The sequence below is a fragment of the Lissotriton helveticus genome, chromosome 2_1 (genome assembly GCF_964261635.1).
Source record: "Lissotriton helveticus chromosome 2_1, aLisHel1.1, whole genome shotgun sequence".
Lineage (NCBI taxonomy): Eukaryota > Metazoa > Chordata > Amphibia > Caudata > Salamandridae > Lissotriton > Lissotriton helveticus.
The window spans coordinates 1,661,493,938-1,661,511,432 of NC_136059.1; positions in this window are offsets into that span (position 1 = coordinate 1,661,493,938).

Genomic DNA, 17,495 nt, shown 5'->3' on the forward strand with positions numbered 1-17,495 from the left:
CTGGGATGGGGCGATGTCTATTGTTCCGCTGCGAGGGCTGGTAAATTCCTGGGTGGCACTTTGAGAAGGATGCATCTTATGGTCTCGCTGGTGCTAGCATTGGGGGCTAGGGTGGAGGTGAGGGTCTTGTGGCAGTGAAGGCAGAAGAACTGGCCGTGGGTCGTGTTTGGTGCGGCCTGTTGGCAGACTCTGAGTCTTCCGGGGTTGAGTGCGAGGAGGGTGGTAGTGTTGTAGCAGCGGATGGTCTGCGATCCTCGGTTCCGGATGGGCACGGACAGGCTTGGCTGGCACGCGTGCTGCGAGACCACGCAGCGGCTGCCATTAAGTAGGGGGAGAGACGTGCAGCTGGGAGGCGGGGGCAGTCAGGGCAAAGCAGTTTCAGTGGGAGACGAGGGGGGAAGGCACATTATTGAGGGCACAAGCAATGGGCACAATGCGGGGAACAATAAAGGTAAACAAAATGAAAAATGTCACAACACAGGCACAATCAGGGAGAGATAGTTAATAAGCAAGAATAACAATAGCTATCTCAGCGCAGCAAGCAGTGAGAGCAGCAGAGGGCACAAGAGATTACAGCGCAGTCTCGAACCCTGCCTGGGAGGGTTCAGGGGCAGAGCACGGCACAGTGGAGCTGCTGGGGAAGAGCAGACCTCAGACCAAGGGTTAGAGTTAGAGTGGTACTTTCATTTGAATAAACCACTTTATGGATGTCAATGCCTATAAATATACACCCTGTGAAGAGAACTACACAATTTAAGAGAAGGATTGTTTTTGGTCATAATAAGAAAAAACACTGGTTGTTGTGAACCCTCATGGGGTCAACATATACACTGATCATATAATGTCAAATTGTAAAATAATTGCTTTTCAGTCAACAACCTGTAACTAAACTTGCTGTGATCATTATTTTTCACTGAACACCCATTTATACATATGTTTCAGTCTGTCTTTGCCTGCCATTAAACAGATTCTCTGACTCATAAATCTACTTGATATCAAAAACATTTTCCTTAATCTGGTTGATTTACGGCCTTTATTTGGTAAAAGAGTTCATGCCTTTAGTTCTTCAGATAATAACCCCTCACAAACTGGAGAACAAGTTTATTAACTGCACATCATTTAAGGGGGACACTCTAATACAACTACTATCTGTAGTCACCCTTTAAGGAGCTGCATCATTGGGGCCTGAAGTAAAGCCACTCCTCTCCCCTGGAGAAGGCATTATTAGCTGTCAGCTTTGTTCAGCACACGCTTGTTCTGGATCATGAGGAATCTAACAAATAAGTCATTCTAATAAGCAGTCAGTGAACTTTGTGACAGAACAATAACAGTAAGGGGCATATTTACTTATATTTCAAGCAAAACAGAGTAGCAAGCAAAGTTGCTGTGCTGTGTTGCATGAAATGGAGACAGATATGTGCAATATCTATTAAGATATGACGCATTTCCGCTGTCTTTTAGCACAGGCACACTGTGGGCCACCTAGTACCATGGTGCACGGGTGTCTGCGTTACAGGCAGTATTGTGCATCAATGGATTCTTTCCTGCTCAAAAAAAATCCTTAGAGGCATATTCCTCTTTCTGTGTGTACTGCACTATACAGCACACATAGAAAGAGGAAGTAACAAGGAGAAATAAAGATATTTCTCCTGTAATGCCTGCTTCAGGTAGGTGCACACTTCTGATGCATTCCCAAGTTTAGTAAATCTGGAAATGTGCTAAAATCCATGAGTTGATGCATGGGAACACCCGTGCTCCACCCATGAAATGCTTCGTCAACACAAAGTAATGCATGGCAGCGCTATGCGCTGCCTTGTTTTACTTTATATTTACTAAACCATGCAAAGTCATACAAAGTGGCTTTGTGTGGCTTAGTAAATGCCAAAAAGTATGTTGCTTTCAGGCTGCGCCATAAAAGTGACTCAATCCTGACCCAAAACCTTAATAAATCTGCACTTAAGTGTTTGAAAAGTTCACTGCACAGCATAATCAGGGATGTCACTTGACCATGTCTTAAGTGATCTAACTTCTCTGGTTTTGTATGAGTGAAATCTGAGCCCAACTAAACGTCTGTGAAACCTGTAGGGCATATTAGCAAGAGCCTCATTAAAATTATCGCCGTTTTAGCGGCAGGGAACTGCCGCTAAAACGGCGATAATGGGCTTGCTAATATGCGTTATATAATTCTAATTGAGCACAAGTTAGATGTCCTGCACATCTAACCTGGGCTTCTATTGGGATTCTATAACACAGCAATATCGGCCCGGGAACCCTATCCACGCGGCCTGCCATATTAAAATCATCAGAGCTGGGCTGCCCCCCTCCCCAGGCTGATTTCAGGCCCAGGGGCCCCATCTCCCTTGGCCTAGCCAATTACTGAAAGGGGAGAGGGCTGCAAAGCCCACACCCCAAGTTGTTCGGCCCCAATGACCCCAGGGCCTGGCCAGTTAATGGTAGGTGCCTTGGCCCCACCCAGGACACTCAGTATCTGGTTCTTGGGAGCAGTGGGGGGAGCCACAATGACCCTCAGTCGGCTCCGTGCCTCCAGCGGGAGATGGCATTGCTCCAGTACACAGGGATCAGCAAGAAAATGCTGCTCCCTGCATGCTGGAGCAAGTTTTTCACAGCAGGAAGGGAAATAGATGAAAAGTCCTCACCCAGTGGGCAGGACCTTTTTAATGCTCCCACCCGCTGGGAGCAGACTTACTGTTTGCTCTCAGTTGGTGGGAAAGCTAAATTATTCTTAGCTCAGCTAATTATAACTGCTGAATTTCTCTGGCTTTGTACAATTGAAATGTGAGTCTAACTATAATGCCCCTGTAACTTTTGTTTTTTTCAGTGAATTTCTAGGTTTTTTTCATTTGTAATTTTCTCAGTATAACATTATTTATTTTTTACAAATTTATAAATATATTTTGTGAATGTGTATTTTTTATTTGTATCCACTCTTTCAGTAGTAGTTTTTTCAAGAATCATTCAATAAAGTTTTTTTTTAAATGTGTCTATTTTTTAATACTCCTATTGTTTATGGCTTAATTGTAAGATTATGTGATATAATTTTATTAGATTTTTTGTATATATTTTTTAATTGAAAGGCTTTTTGGGTGTATGAGCGGGTGTGAAAGGGTCTGTATGGGTATGTGAGTGGGTGGGAAACGCTCTACGGATGTAAGTGTGGTGTGCTGACCGCTACAGTGGAGTTCCACGCCTCCACGTAGCACCTGTGCACCTGACTCCCTCGCTCCTCCTTCTCCCTGCTCGAGGCTGATGGCGGCTGATGGCGGCTGCTGCTACCTGGAGCGTTTCTGGTGTATTTGAGCAGCTGAAGCGGCAATGATAGCGGCAATGACAAAAGGTGAACGTCGTCAAGGTTTCTGGTCTTCTGGACTGGAACAGCCGGTTCCCGGCACCCAGCATTTCGCCCTTCTGACTCCGCCTGTGTGGAGTCGCGGTATTGTGGACTCTCCAGCTCAGTTTTCTCGGTCCTCGGATCCGTGAGCAGCAGTGTCCTTGAAACGCGGCTGCCGGTAACTTCAAGCTTCTTGCTGCCGTTGGTCTCACGTTCGGCGGCATTGGAGGCTGAGGCTAAAGGCTAAACGCTGTGGAAGGTCGCAGCGGCTCTTGGAAAGAAAGCAGTTTTACGTCTGAGCACTGATCAGCAAGTGGCGGAAGGGAAGCTTCGGACGTGGTGAGCAAAGAAAAAAAAAAAAAAGAACAAATTTCATTTTATTCACTTTCTTTGCTGCTGCTGCTGGGGAATTAGTTCTACTATCCTTTATATTCGCAAAGTCTCTGATATAGAGCTTAGAAGCTGTAGCTCTATAAGACCAGGCGATCGTAGACTACATAACCCATAATCCATCTGCCGTATTTTCCAATTAAAGATTTAGGATGGGCAAACTCTTAAACGCACGTATTAAGGCGAAGGCACGCCGTCAACAGGCTAAAGAGGCGAAGGAGGCTGCCGCTATGGCTAATGATCAAGACAATGCTAAAGTTGAATCCCCCCTTGAGAGCTCTGAGGATGAGGGGGTGGTTCCGGCGGACTCCTCTGCCCAGACTAGCCCTAGTGGCATTTTGGTAGTTATTGAGTCAGACGACCCATCCAAAAAGTATAATCATGTGGAAGATTGCCAAGCAGGACAAAAGGCAGCACCACAGACTCAGAAACCATTTCCTTTATTTGAGAAAAAGACTGTCCTGAACTAAATCAACAATACAGCTACGGGCACTCTACCACTTCTGCCTTCACCCGCCGGATTATTGGGCTCTTCTGGACTTGATGGTCACCTTGAAACCGTAAATTCTGTGGGTCTGCTTAGTGATGCTATTATCACAGATCCCAGTCTCACTTCCAAGGTGATTTCCGTCTCCACGCCCACGCTCATGCCCAGACGCTCATCAGGACCTGCTCTGCAAGGGGATGAGCAGGTTACTCTTCCGAGTAAAACTCAGACTATAGGTCATAATGATAGTATCACTAATACCGCTAAAACTGCTAACACTGTGTATGGTACTCCACTTAGCCCAATTTTCGATCTGGATACAAAGTTTACAGATGAGCAGCAGACGACAGTGAAGGACATGTTAAATCTGATTCTTGATGAGATCCGTGAATTGAAAAGGTTTCAGAGGGAAGAGTTAAGTGTAATCCATCTGAATAAGATTGAAGATCTTGTTTCAACTTTCCCTGTGCGCATTCAAGAGGCAGAGACTAGGATTTCCTCCTTGGAGGACAATATGACAGGCGTTAAAAAGGACGTCTTGGCCAGTTCTAGGGCATCTAAAGCGTTGGAGATGAAGCTAGATGATTTAGAAAATTACAACAGGAGATCTAATTTTAGAATTGTGGGGGCCCCTGAAGGGATCGAGGGGTCCAACATGGTTCAGTGGGTGACGTCCTTTTTACAACAGAAAGTGGTCCCAGAGCTAAAAGGAGATCTAACGATTACTCGGGCTCACAGGGTCCCAGCACAACCGTTTCCGAACTCCACACTTCCCCGCACTATTCTCCTAAACTTTTCTGATGTCCGGATTAAGGAGTCAATTCTATCCAGGGCTTTTGAGAAGAGACAGTTTTCTATTAACGATACCCCTAAATGTCGGATATTTTCGGACATGTCTGCGGCTGCAGCCCGCAGGAGAAAGGAATTTGTTAAAATTGTGCAGCTCTTTAAAGCCAAGGGCGCCCAAGCCTCAATTGCGCAACAGTCTAAATTAAAGGTCTTGGTTAGAGGAAAGTTTCACATTCTGTCCGATATGGAGGAAGCACATGATTTGTTAAAAAACATCTCTAATGACTATAGGCGCTAACACTCTATTTTTTTTTCTAGTCAGCCATTTTTGAAATATGTTATTAAGTTTGCTGTCTGCAGGGATGGCTTAGTAAGAGTGAGGGGGTAGGGCACAAGGGGTTTAAGGGGTGTAATACCACACACCTCATGGGTAGGGTTAAGGGGCTGTGGCTTGCGTGGGGTAAGGGAATAGAAGTAGGGCCACAGGATGGGGTTGAGAGGGGCTAAGCAGCAGCTTTTGGGGAGGAGGGTGGAGGAAGGGTGGGGGTATGGTGCACAAAAAATGAAGTCTTGGAAGTTTCCATTTATTAATTTGTGGAATGTCAAGAATGCTGGGAATTTTGAACTGATGAATTGGAAGTCAGATGTTGTTTATAAAAAAGTTTAGAAAATTGTTCAGAGGGGGGATCCCTGAGGGCTATGATATGTTTTGTTTGCAGCCCTATGTGCTGACTGCTCTTCTAGTATGGGTCTGAAAATTATCTCCTTCAATTTAAATGGATTAAATAATAGGAAAAAAATGTGCGCAATAGAACTATGGCAAAATCTGTACAACCAGATGTGATTCTGTTACAAGAGACCCACATCCAAATATCAAAAATTGAGGAGTTTTCCATGTTTAAAGCCTGGTCGTCATATCGAGGATTTTCTTCATTTTTGGAGTCCCAGAGGGGGGTTGCGCTCTTTTTTAGTAAGACGTTAAATGCCCAGATTGTTCACACTGAGCAAGGGGGATCAGGTCGTTGGTGCTGGGCTACATGCGTTATTCCAAATAGAGTAAGCCCCTTTACTTTGGTTAGCTTTTATGCCCCTGTAGAGGATAGACCAGAGATCTATGAAGAATTGTTTCAATCTCTTTTAACGGTCACAGGCGAGATTATTATAGGTGGGGATTTCAATATTACCATGAATGTAAAATTAGATTCAACTAGCTTTTTGAAGAAACAATCCAAACCTAAATCTTTTAGATAAATTAATAATAATATGTCTTTATTTGATCTCTGTGACACCTGGCGTAATCAGAATCCATCCAAAAAAGAATACACCTGCTGGTCTGGCAGGTTTAAATCTTCTTCTCAGATCGATTTTTTTCTCATCTCACGTCAAATTAAGTTTTCTAAACAAACGATGCTCCACAATGGTTTCTCAGACCACGCGTTGATAATTACTGAACTGGCATTAGTTGATAAGGTTAGAGCCCCCAAACGCTGGATATTTAATAAAAAATACTTGAGTGACGATACATGGGTGGCAGGTGTTAAAACTGAGATTTCGGAGTTCATTTCTCGTAATATGGGAACTGCTCCTCTTAATTGTGCATGGGATTCTCTTAAAGCTTATATTCGGGGGTTAGTGATTGGAAGAGATGCCACAGACTGTTTAGCAGCCAAAAATAAGAATAAATCTCTGCAGCAAAAAATTCAGGAGTTGACGGCACTAAGGCAACAAAACTCAGCTAGTATTGTTCAGGAGCAATTAAATGAGGCAAAAAGATAACTTTGTCAAAATTTCTATACTCTCAGTGAAGAGATTTTTTTTAAGAGCTCGCAAAAGATATATGAGGAGAGTAATTTTACCGGCAAACTCCTGGCGTGGCAGGCCAAGGGGGCAAGCTGCCTCTAATCTTATTCATTCCTTAAAGTCTCCAGTTACCCTAATAGATACATCAGTTCCTGCTGAAATTGGAGAGATAATGGTTGCTCACTATAAGAAGATTTATAATACCCAATCCACTGTAGATCGGCAAAAGTTATTAAATTATCTAGCAAAAATCTCCCTGCCTGTTCTCTCCCCGATAGATAAATTCACAATGGCTAATCCATTTACAAGAGAAGAAATAGAGCGGGTAGTGCAAGACCTTCCATTAGGTAAGGCTTGTGGGCCCGACGGGCTTCCAACAGAATTTTTCAAGATCTTTTTTAGTTCCTTTGCGGAACTTTTTCTGCAGTTATTAAACTTTTTGTTAGATGGCGGTTCGGTCCCTGATTCATTCTGGGAAGGAACCGTAGTTAGTTTTCTAAAAAAGGGCAAGGACCTATCTATATCCCTATAGATAGGTCTATAGGGATATAGACCTATCACGTTATTGAACACGGATTATACAATTATTACTAAATTATTATCTATTCGTTTTAATTCTTTTTCCCCAGATTTTATTCACACAGACCAAAACGGCTTTATTGCCGGCCGACAACTATCATCCAACACTCACTTTTTAATTGAGGCTTTAGATTATTTTGAAACACGACGGGTTCCTGCGTTAATTTTACTGTTTGATGCTGAAAAAGATTTTTGACTTGGTGGTTTGGGACACACTTTTTCTTATTTTAGATCACTTTGGGATTCCAGTGGCTATCATAAATCTGATTCAGAACCTTAATTCAGGGGCCCAGGCCAACATTATTATTAATGCAGAGTCTGTGGGTTTAGTGCCGGTTAAACGCGGTACTAGGCAAGGATGTCCGCTCTCCCCTGTTTTATTTGCATTTTTTATCGAACCTTTAGCAACTGCAATTAGGAAGTCTGCTTATATACTCCCCCCCATCACTTTGATGCCCAAAATTAAATTATACGCAGACGACATTATTTTGTTAATTAAGCATGAATTGCAATGCCAAACCCACGCTTTACAAATATTTGAAGAGTTTGAGGCACTTGGCGGATACCGGATCAATAAAAAGAAAACCGAAATTCTGGTTTGCGGTGGTTTTGATCCTGAACTTCATCCTGATTTAAGACCCTGCATTAATAATAAACCGAAAAGATCTTTAGGGGTTCTTTTTTCCTCTTCTGTCTCAGACCTTTATAGACTACATTTTGTGCCCCTTCTCCAGAAAGTTCGTTCCATGCTGGAAAGATGGAATTCTTTACCACTATCTATCTTAGGTCGGGTAGCATTAATTAAAATGTCGGTTCTCCCTTTGTTTAATTTTTTGTTCTCAACCATCTCTTGTTTTTTACCTGGATCGTTTTTCGCTAAAACAGAATCTTTGTTTTCATCTTTTATTTGGGCTAAAAAGACTCCACGAATAGCCTTAAATACATTATATGAGGATAAGGAGCAAGGAGGGCTTGCTCTCCCAAATCTGAAAGATTATTACAATGCGTATTCAGCTCAATTCCTAGCTAGATTTAAAGACCGTAACCAGAAACTTTGCATAAATTTTTTTTTTTATTTAATTAGTCGAGAGACCCAGATTCCCTCTCCTCTTCAAATATTTAAATCACCCAAACTGGTTTGTTACAAGGTTTTACATTGGTTCTTTAAGAGGCGCGCAGCGATGCTTAAAAGATATTCCCTCCCTTTTCTTAATCTAGCTTCTTCTTTGAACAGCGCATTTTCTTTTTTAGGGTTCGACATTAGTCTGGAAATAGTAGAAAATTGGCAGAGAGCAGGGTTTACAATGTTAAACAACTTCATGGAAGATGGGGCTTGGATTACTTTTTTTGATATGGCTCCTCGGGTTCAAGGCAACTTTTTACTGTTGGGTTCGTATAAACTGATTTACAGTGTACTGTGTCAATTGGATCCTACACTTCTTTCTCCTGCTGCCAAGCTATTTAGTGAACTGTTTATGTCTATACAGGAGAAGAAACCAGGGGAGTGGAAAAGTTGTCTAACTTTGAACAGAGCCCCTGACCTATGTCTTAAAGCAATTTACAAATGGCACGGGCAGGAAAATCTAGCGTTAACCCCTACTGTGTGGCACAAAATTAACAGACTGAACTTCTCTGTACTAAGAGGCGCTAATTGGCGCAGAATGCAGTTTTTTAGTAAATGGTTTCTGTATTATACTCCGGCGATTGTATCGAAAATGTATTCCAATAGCTCATCTAACTGCTTTAGGTGCATGCTCTATAATCCTGCCAATTGGTCCCATATTATAGCTCTCTGTCCCAAAATAGCATCTTTTTGGGAGGATATTTTTGCATTTCTTCAAAACCAATAGAAAATTATGATTTCTCAGAATGTTAAGTTGATTTTGTTTGGTTTTGATTCGGATTTGATGCTAACTGGGCAATTATTCAAACTATTGTATATAGCTATGGCGGTGGCTAGATCGTTACTACTTCAGAATTGGCGCTCACAATATTGCCCTACTGTACAAGAATGGCGCTACAAAATGGAAAGAGTTAGAAAATGTGAACAAAGTTATGCTCAGAGAATTGGGGCGGTTCGGAAATTTTAGAAAATCTGGGAATCATATTTCAATTAACGAATTCTGTGAATGTATTGTGAATGTATTTTATTTATTTTATTTTATTTTTAATTCATCTGGTTCCGGACGTACTTTGGATATGTTATTATATTTTCTTTGATGTGGTTCATCCAAGACTTCAATAAAAAAAGTTCCAAAAAAAAAAAGTGTGGGTGTCAGAGTCTCTGTATGGGTTTGTGAATGGGTGTGACATTGTCTGCAGGGTGTGAGAGTGTCTGTTGTGTATGTGAATGGGCGTGATAGTATCTGTATGGGTCAGTAGGTGTGATAATAACAGTGTGTGTAAAAATATATATTTGTATTGTTTTTCAGCTGCACTAAATCTGTGGATCCTTGTGGAGTCACACGTGGGCCGCACTAAGCCCTGCAAGGGATTCAGGGATCTCACGAGTGGCCCGAAAAAACATTAAACACATGCTCAGATCTCTTTTATATGCAAAAGAAAGAATTAATGAACGGAATGCTGGACGATGCAAACATCTACCCACAGTCACAAGGATCTGGTTTAATCCATCATTCTTTTGCTCACCTCACCACCCCAGTTTGGACGTAGCCATATGCAAATCAGTCTTGACCCTGTTCCTTGTAGGAACAGTCCAGCGGGAATGCCAAGCCAGGTCCTCCCTGGACCAGAAACAGGCATCCTGGGACCGGTTTTAGCGCATCACCCTTCATCAGCCAGGCTAGCTTGAATCCAGTGGTGTAGTGAGTACGGGACCCATGTCTGGGCATACCCTTCCCACTTAGGGCGACATATGCAAAAGAAACAATTGAGGGACGGAATGCTGGATGATGCAAACATTCACACCTAGTCACAAGGATCTGGGTCCAAACTGGAATGGCATGTGGGCAAAAAAACGATGGATTTAGGCCCAGATCTCTGTACAGGGGTGAATGTATGACATTGTTCTGCATTCTGTCCATCAATTGTTTTTTTTTGCAACAGCTCTCATTTATATCGTGTACAAGCGGTCAGGAAACATCTCACCTTTACCCCTTCATTCAATTTGCAAACAAATTTTCAACCCCGGAGACTTTTTCCCTGACAAACAAAATGGTGGCTGCAACTTTTCTAAGCATGGGCGTAAAATCCGTTCCGCTCGCGGATTTTGCGGATTTTCGGCAAATTCCCAGTCCGCGAACTCTCGCGAACTTGCCGAAAATTCGTAAATCCGTGTGAAGCGGATTTTTTGCTTGGTCGCACTTGCCAACTGGAATACTATACAATTTCGCGGGAGAAAACACTTGCGAACACCTAGATGCTGCGGGCAGCGACAATCTCGCAATTGCGAGATTGCAAAATTTACAATTTCGCACAAGAAATCCACCAGCAGGCAGCATAAACCTTGAAAATTATGATTTTTATCAGAATAACTCCTCAGGTTGACATTTGCTTGCACTTTTTTTTTTTGCAAGGAGCCAATTTTGGGGGGGGGTGGGAGGAAGGAAGTGCCCTACAGTCTCCAACTTCCTGTTCCTGTCCAGCAGGCTCCTCCCAGTGCTTTCTTCATGTGCTGGTCACTTTGATTTGGATCTTGACCTGGAAGGATTACTTTTTGTGGATGCTGCTGGATATTTGGATTTTTGCAAAACTGAAAGCACTCAGCAGGTGCAAAAGTTCAATCTTATCATTAGTAACCATTCCCTGTAGTGCCTGGAAGGATTACTTTTTGTGGATGCTGCTGGATATTTGGATTTTTGCAAAACTGAAAGCACTCAGCGGGTGCAAAAGTTCAATCTTATCATTAGTAACCATTCCCTGTAGTGCTTCCTGAGGGGCCCCTTCAGAGTTCAGTTGCCTACTTGCAACTATTCTATGACCCTGCTCTGACCCTCACAGCAGGCTCAGAGAATAGCTACAAGTATACAACAAAGGTCCTGTTAAAAAAATTACACTGCAACAGAAAGCAATTACAAATAAGGAAGCAGGTGCCAGCCTGGAAGTTCAAATTCAGTGACACATTAATCAGCCCCTAATTCATTCATGTCAGTTGAGGCAGGGCAGGTGTGCTTTTCCCCCCATAATCTACAGTGATGAACTAGAGGGTGGCATGGGTGAGCTAGAGGGTGGCATGGGTGAGCCAGAGGGTGGCAGTGGTGAAACAGAGGGTGGAAGTGGTGAAACAGAGGGTGCTGTGATGAACCAGACGTAGAAACAACATGGTCGCGACCGTTGCTACCCGACAAGTAAGTTCGCGTTTGCGAACTGGTAAAAAACCCTTGCGAAATGGCAAAAACACTTGCGAACACAAACAAATAAAGGAATCCGCAAAATTTGCGAGAGTTCGCGGATTTTGCGGATTGCGAATCCGTAAATACGCAATTTCGCGGATGCCAATTCTCAAAATCTGCCCATGCTTAAACTTTTCTGGGATGGTGCACCTATCCAATCAGGACTTTGCTGTGGTGCAATCCATGGATCCCCCGTGGGTGTAGCTGCAGAGGGTCCGCTTCCCTATATATATAACATTTTATTTTCCAGTTAATATCACTAAAACTAATAAACAGATTTACACCAAATCACTAAAAGTTTGATCTGCAAAACAAAATCTACCTTTCTGCTAAATTTGGTGTAATTCCTTCCAGCACTTCGGGCTGTAGTCGTGTTCAAAACCCCAATAGGAATTAACATGGGGAAAACGCGTTTTTTAGGATTCCCTTTTTCTCGGCCCTTGCTTGATTGGCCAGCCTGAAACTCTCCAGACAGACACTGAAGTGAGTGTCAAATTTTTGGGGAACATTTTGTGAAGATTCAGCAACTGGTGCCAAAGATATAGGCAACTGAAAAACAGTTTTTTAATAGAAATCAAGTCCTATCCTACCTATATATATATTCACTCAAAAAACTATAAGTTTTAGTGGTGTTATAGTTAGCTGGACCTTTTACTCATACAAAACCAATGAATAGTTGTACTAACTATATTTGGCTCACCCGCAATCCACTGCTGATGATGTCACATATTAATCATTCATGACATGGTCAGTGACATCACTGATGACATCTCAAATGACATCACTGGTTAAAATCACGGGGTACGCGCACGGTACGCCTTTGGGGTCTTTGTGGGACCCCCTGAGCAGGCCTAGGGGGTCGGGATGATTCTACTCTGGCCCCTTTGCGAGTTTCACACCTTTGTTTCACTGCTTTCTTGTGCCTTGGTTCTAACAAGGCACAAGATGGCTGCCAACACTTGACAACAGTGACAGCCAATCAGCATGCCTTCACGAGAAAGCTGCATGCTCATTGGCTGTCAACACTTCTAACCAGGAAGTGTTGGCATCCATCTTGGGTCTTAATAGACTGAGGCACAAAAAAGCAGAAAAACAAACGTGTAGAACACAAAAAGGGGGCAGGGTAGAAACACCCTGACCCCTTAGGGTGCTCAGGTGGTCCCACTAGGATATTAATATATTTAAACGTTATCCACTAATAGAATTAGCATTTAAAAAACCTTTGAAATTCACTGAAAAAACCATAGGTTTCAGGCCATATATAGTTAGGAATTAGCATTTAAAAAACCTTTGAAATTCACTGAAAAAAACATAGGTTTCAGGCCTTATATAGTTAGGAATTAGCATTTAAAAAACCTTGCAAATTCACTGAAAAAAAACATAGGTTTCAGGCCTTATATAGTTAGGAATTAGCATTTAAAAAACCTTTGAAATTCACTGAAAAAACCATAGGTTTCAGACCTTATATAGTTAGGAATTAGCATTAAAAAAACGTCTGAATATATAAAAACGCTATCCGCTAATAGAATTAGCATTTAAAAAACCTTTGAAATTCACTGAAAAAACTATAGGTTTAAGGCCATATATAGTTATGAATTAGCATTTAAAAAACCTTGCAAATTCACTGAAAAAACCATAGGTTTCAGGTCATATATAGTTAGGTATTAGCATTTAAAAAACCTTCGAAATTCACTGAAAAAAACATAGGTTTCAGGTCATATATAGTTAGGTATTAGCATTTAAAAAACCATTGAAATTCACTCAAAAAACTATAAGTTTTAGTGGTGTTATAGTTAGCTGGACATTTTACTCATACAAAACCATTGAAATTGCTCCTATATAGTTAGTTGGACTAACTATATTTCGCGCACCCGCAATCCGCAATACAAAAAAAATGGTTGGGGGGTGCTGCAAGGTCTCCAAAGCCCCGGGGACCACCACTCCCCGGGGATTTATGTATTTTGGGAGGGCCGGCTCCTGCAGTGTCCCGGGGTGCCCATCCCGCCCTCCCAAAGCAAGGAAATCTGTTATCTCTTTCAAAATCTAAATCTGATTGCTTTCCCACATGGGGAGCTGCATGTTAGTAATTCCCCATGTGTAAAAGCAGTGCTGGCTCCCAAACGCGTAGAAGTTGTGCACCAAAAGCGCTCGAGTTGCGCACCCTACAGATTATGAGTCGTGCATCCAGCGCGTGCACACCAGGGGGCCGCACTGAGCGCTGCGCTGTGTGCGCGACTTTTAATTTTACAGTTAAAAATTAGGCCTGAGTGGCAAATTCCATTCCGCTCGCGGAATTTGCGGAATTTGGGTAATTTTGCGTTCTGCGGAGAACGCAAAATTGCCCAAAATTCTGCGTTCCGCAAGTTTGCGAAATTTTTTGCTTGTTCGCGTTTACAAAATGCGTGTTCGTGAGATATTCCCCCTGAGCACGCAAACAGCGATTGCGAACAGGAAAAAAGCATCGCGAACAAGCAATTCCGTGTGTTCGTGTAGATTTTTTTACCTTTTCGCGGAGAGTTGCAGAACACAATTACGCAAATTCCGCCCACCCCTAAAAAAAATAGCCCCTATCAGTAATTTCTAATATCCCTGAGGACCCTATTCCCCAGGTCTTATAAAAAATGTGGGGGACCGTGGGGGGAGCCACAATGCCTCCACGGTCCTGCTGGCTCCCCGCGTCCTTCGGGAGCCGCCATTGCTTTTCTACATGGGGAGATGCTAACTTGCATGTGGAAAAGCAATCTAGTTTGGATTTTGAAAGTGAGAACTGATTTCACTGCTCTGTCTTTCAAAATCCAAACCAAGGGGCATATTATGAAGCAGGGCGATAAAAATGTGTGCCCTTTTAATGGGCTTGATAATATGGCCTTTTGAATTCCAATAGAAACCCATGTTCTAGAGTGAACATGGGCTTCTATTGGAAAGTGGTGCAAGGGTGTTGTAAATCTGGTTTGGATTTTGAAAGAGAGAGCAGGGTGCATCTGTAGGGTAAGTGCAGGTTAGTGTAGGGGTAACAATTACTATTCTAACTCCAGGGGTTGCATCTGTAGGGTAAGTGCATGTTAGTGTAGGGGTAAAAATTACTATTTTAACTCCAGGAGGGTGCATCTGTACGGTATGTGCTGGATAGTGTATGAGTAACAATTACTATTGCAAATCCAGGGGGTTGCATCTGTGGGGTATGTACTGGATAGTGTATGAGTAACAATTACTATGAAAAAGAAAGGAGTAAAAGGAGAAGGAGACATGCACTTTCACGGTGAACCTGGAAGGAGAGAAAGTGACGAGAGATGATTTCCGATGTGTTTAGGCTTGAGAGCCTGGTTAATCATTATATGAGGTCTGGCAGATAAGTGTGTACTTATTGTGCAAGAAGCCTTCTGAGGTCTTGCGAAAGCAAGTCATCTTCAATAATTGCCTCCCGCTGCATGTAGTTGCAAGGTCATCTGATTTGCTTGTATGTTAAAAACAGAAACTTTCTACACCTCTTTTTAATTGGTTGTGAAGCATTGTAAGAAGACGTATTACCAACCAATCCCTTTCCTTGCGTAGATTTTGAAAAACATTTGATTGGCTCTTGTGTGGTTAACACTACCTTCCTGATCCTAATGTTGATTGGCTTGTTTTTTCTATGTGACGTTACGAAACACTCACCATGTACGTAGCCCATTTTGTGACGCACTTTATTTTACAGTGCGTTTCAAAAACTAGTTGTAGGAGGGCGTTTTTAACTTAAACTGTGGACTCTGCTTACGAGTTTGTTGACTGTAAAGGTATTTAAAAATATTATTCTATTTGCTATTCTATCATATTTGTGCTGACTTTTCTCCTTTAGCGTGGAGTACTATGTTCTTTTATTAAATGTAGAATTGTTCAACCGATCCTTGAAAAAAAAATGCTCATGTTTTCAAAATATTTTTATTGAGTCTTTTATATTCATCATATGGGTGAAATGCAAAATCTTTTTTTCATTCATTGGTATCATGTGTTGGACCACTTTTTTTTATTTTATCATAAGCTCTCATTCCTTATGTTTATATTATATAAGTGTTGCCCCACCATCTTTATTTTAATGTTAGGGCTTTTTTTACTTTCAGATCAAGTAGAATAGAAGTGATACGACAAACTTGCCCTCACTACTTCATCTTTCTTTTTTTATGTACATTTCATGTCATTATTACATTTTAAAATCACTTATTTAAAAATTGAAAGCGTTAACATTAACATTAACATTTAAAGACACAAATATATTTTTTTGAAAAACAAGTGCTTGCGAAGATAATCCTCCTGTTTTTCACAAGTGAAAATTGGTAAAAGCACTACTCAATATAAATACTTTTAGCCCATTTTCACTCAAGAAGATAAAGATTATTCTCCTTTATTCCAAAGTATTTCCTTTTTTGTCGATAGTTTATTTATACTACATTTTTCAATCATTAAAAAATACTTGCATACTAAAAAAAATTATTTATTATTGTTTCAAATTCTCTGTTGAAAGTCATCTAACTCCACTTGAAGGATCATAAAGTTGAATGTAAATTAAAATATACATTAACAATAGCATCCCTCTGTGGGAATGAAAGATAAACTCAAGATGATGGCATCACTCCTAATCATTACTTTGTGCACGTAGTAATTCCTTAATTAACCTATATTTCTTATAATGGTTCTTTCGTCAACTCGTTATTATATTCCATTAAAACTTAATCATACTACATTCTATAATCATTTAAATATTTTTGCTTTCTTTTTTAGAAATATCAAACATATACCCATTCAGATAATTTACCTCTCTTCGATATTCTCTCCTTCCGCCATCGAAATTCATCCAACTCCTCTGGAGGGAACATAATGTTCAATGTATTTTTAAATATACATTAACAATATGTTCCCTCCAAGGAAATGAAAAATATTCTCAAGATGCTTCTGCAGCCCCGAATCATTACCTTGCTCGTAGTTTCTTCGCCCGTATTGATATTCTGAAACGAAAAGAATCATCCCACGGGTGTGGTTTCTATACTTTTTGGTTCCTTAACAGTCAATGTAATCAATGTATTGCTCCTCCCACTTTTAACTCACGTTTTCAGTTGACAGGCGTACTCATTTCCACTCTTTTAGTACGTCACGTGTTTATGTAAACGTGCCTCTTTCCATACTTTTGAACTTCTGTATAATTTCTAAAATGCTTTATTTAAACACATTTTTCTTATTAAAGCATTTCTATAGGTTACTTTTCTTTTAATACGAGTATTAACATTCATTTCCCTTTTTTTCCGACTTATTATTCTAGTAACTTCTCTTTTTTTTAAAACTTTTTTTATTATTCTTCATTACTTTAAACCCCTATTTTCCCTGCATCCTGTGCCAGAGATACTCTCTATTAAACTTAGAGTATTCTAATTTATATCGGAGTATTCATTTATTTAATTTCATTACTCGGAGTTTCAATACATTTGTTTATTTAATATTTTTTATCTTTCTTTATTCACTGCAAGGGATACTGTTATTTGTCTAGAATCACAGTATAAATCAGTGTCCATTCGGCAAAATTGAGTGAGAATGATTTGGTTGGTTGATGTATTTGCAGTTACATAAGTATGTACACTCTGGATTTGGACCCACTCTCTCGGAGTTTCCATCTCTCTCTGACTCCGCATCTCTGGATTTCCTGACTAAACTTAAATCGGGCTCACCTCTAGATCCCTGCCCTGCTAAATTTTTGGCCAGGGTGGTGGGAGCTTTGAACCCT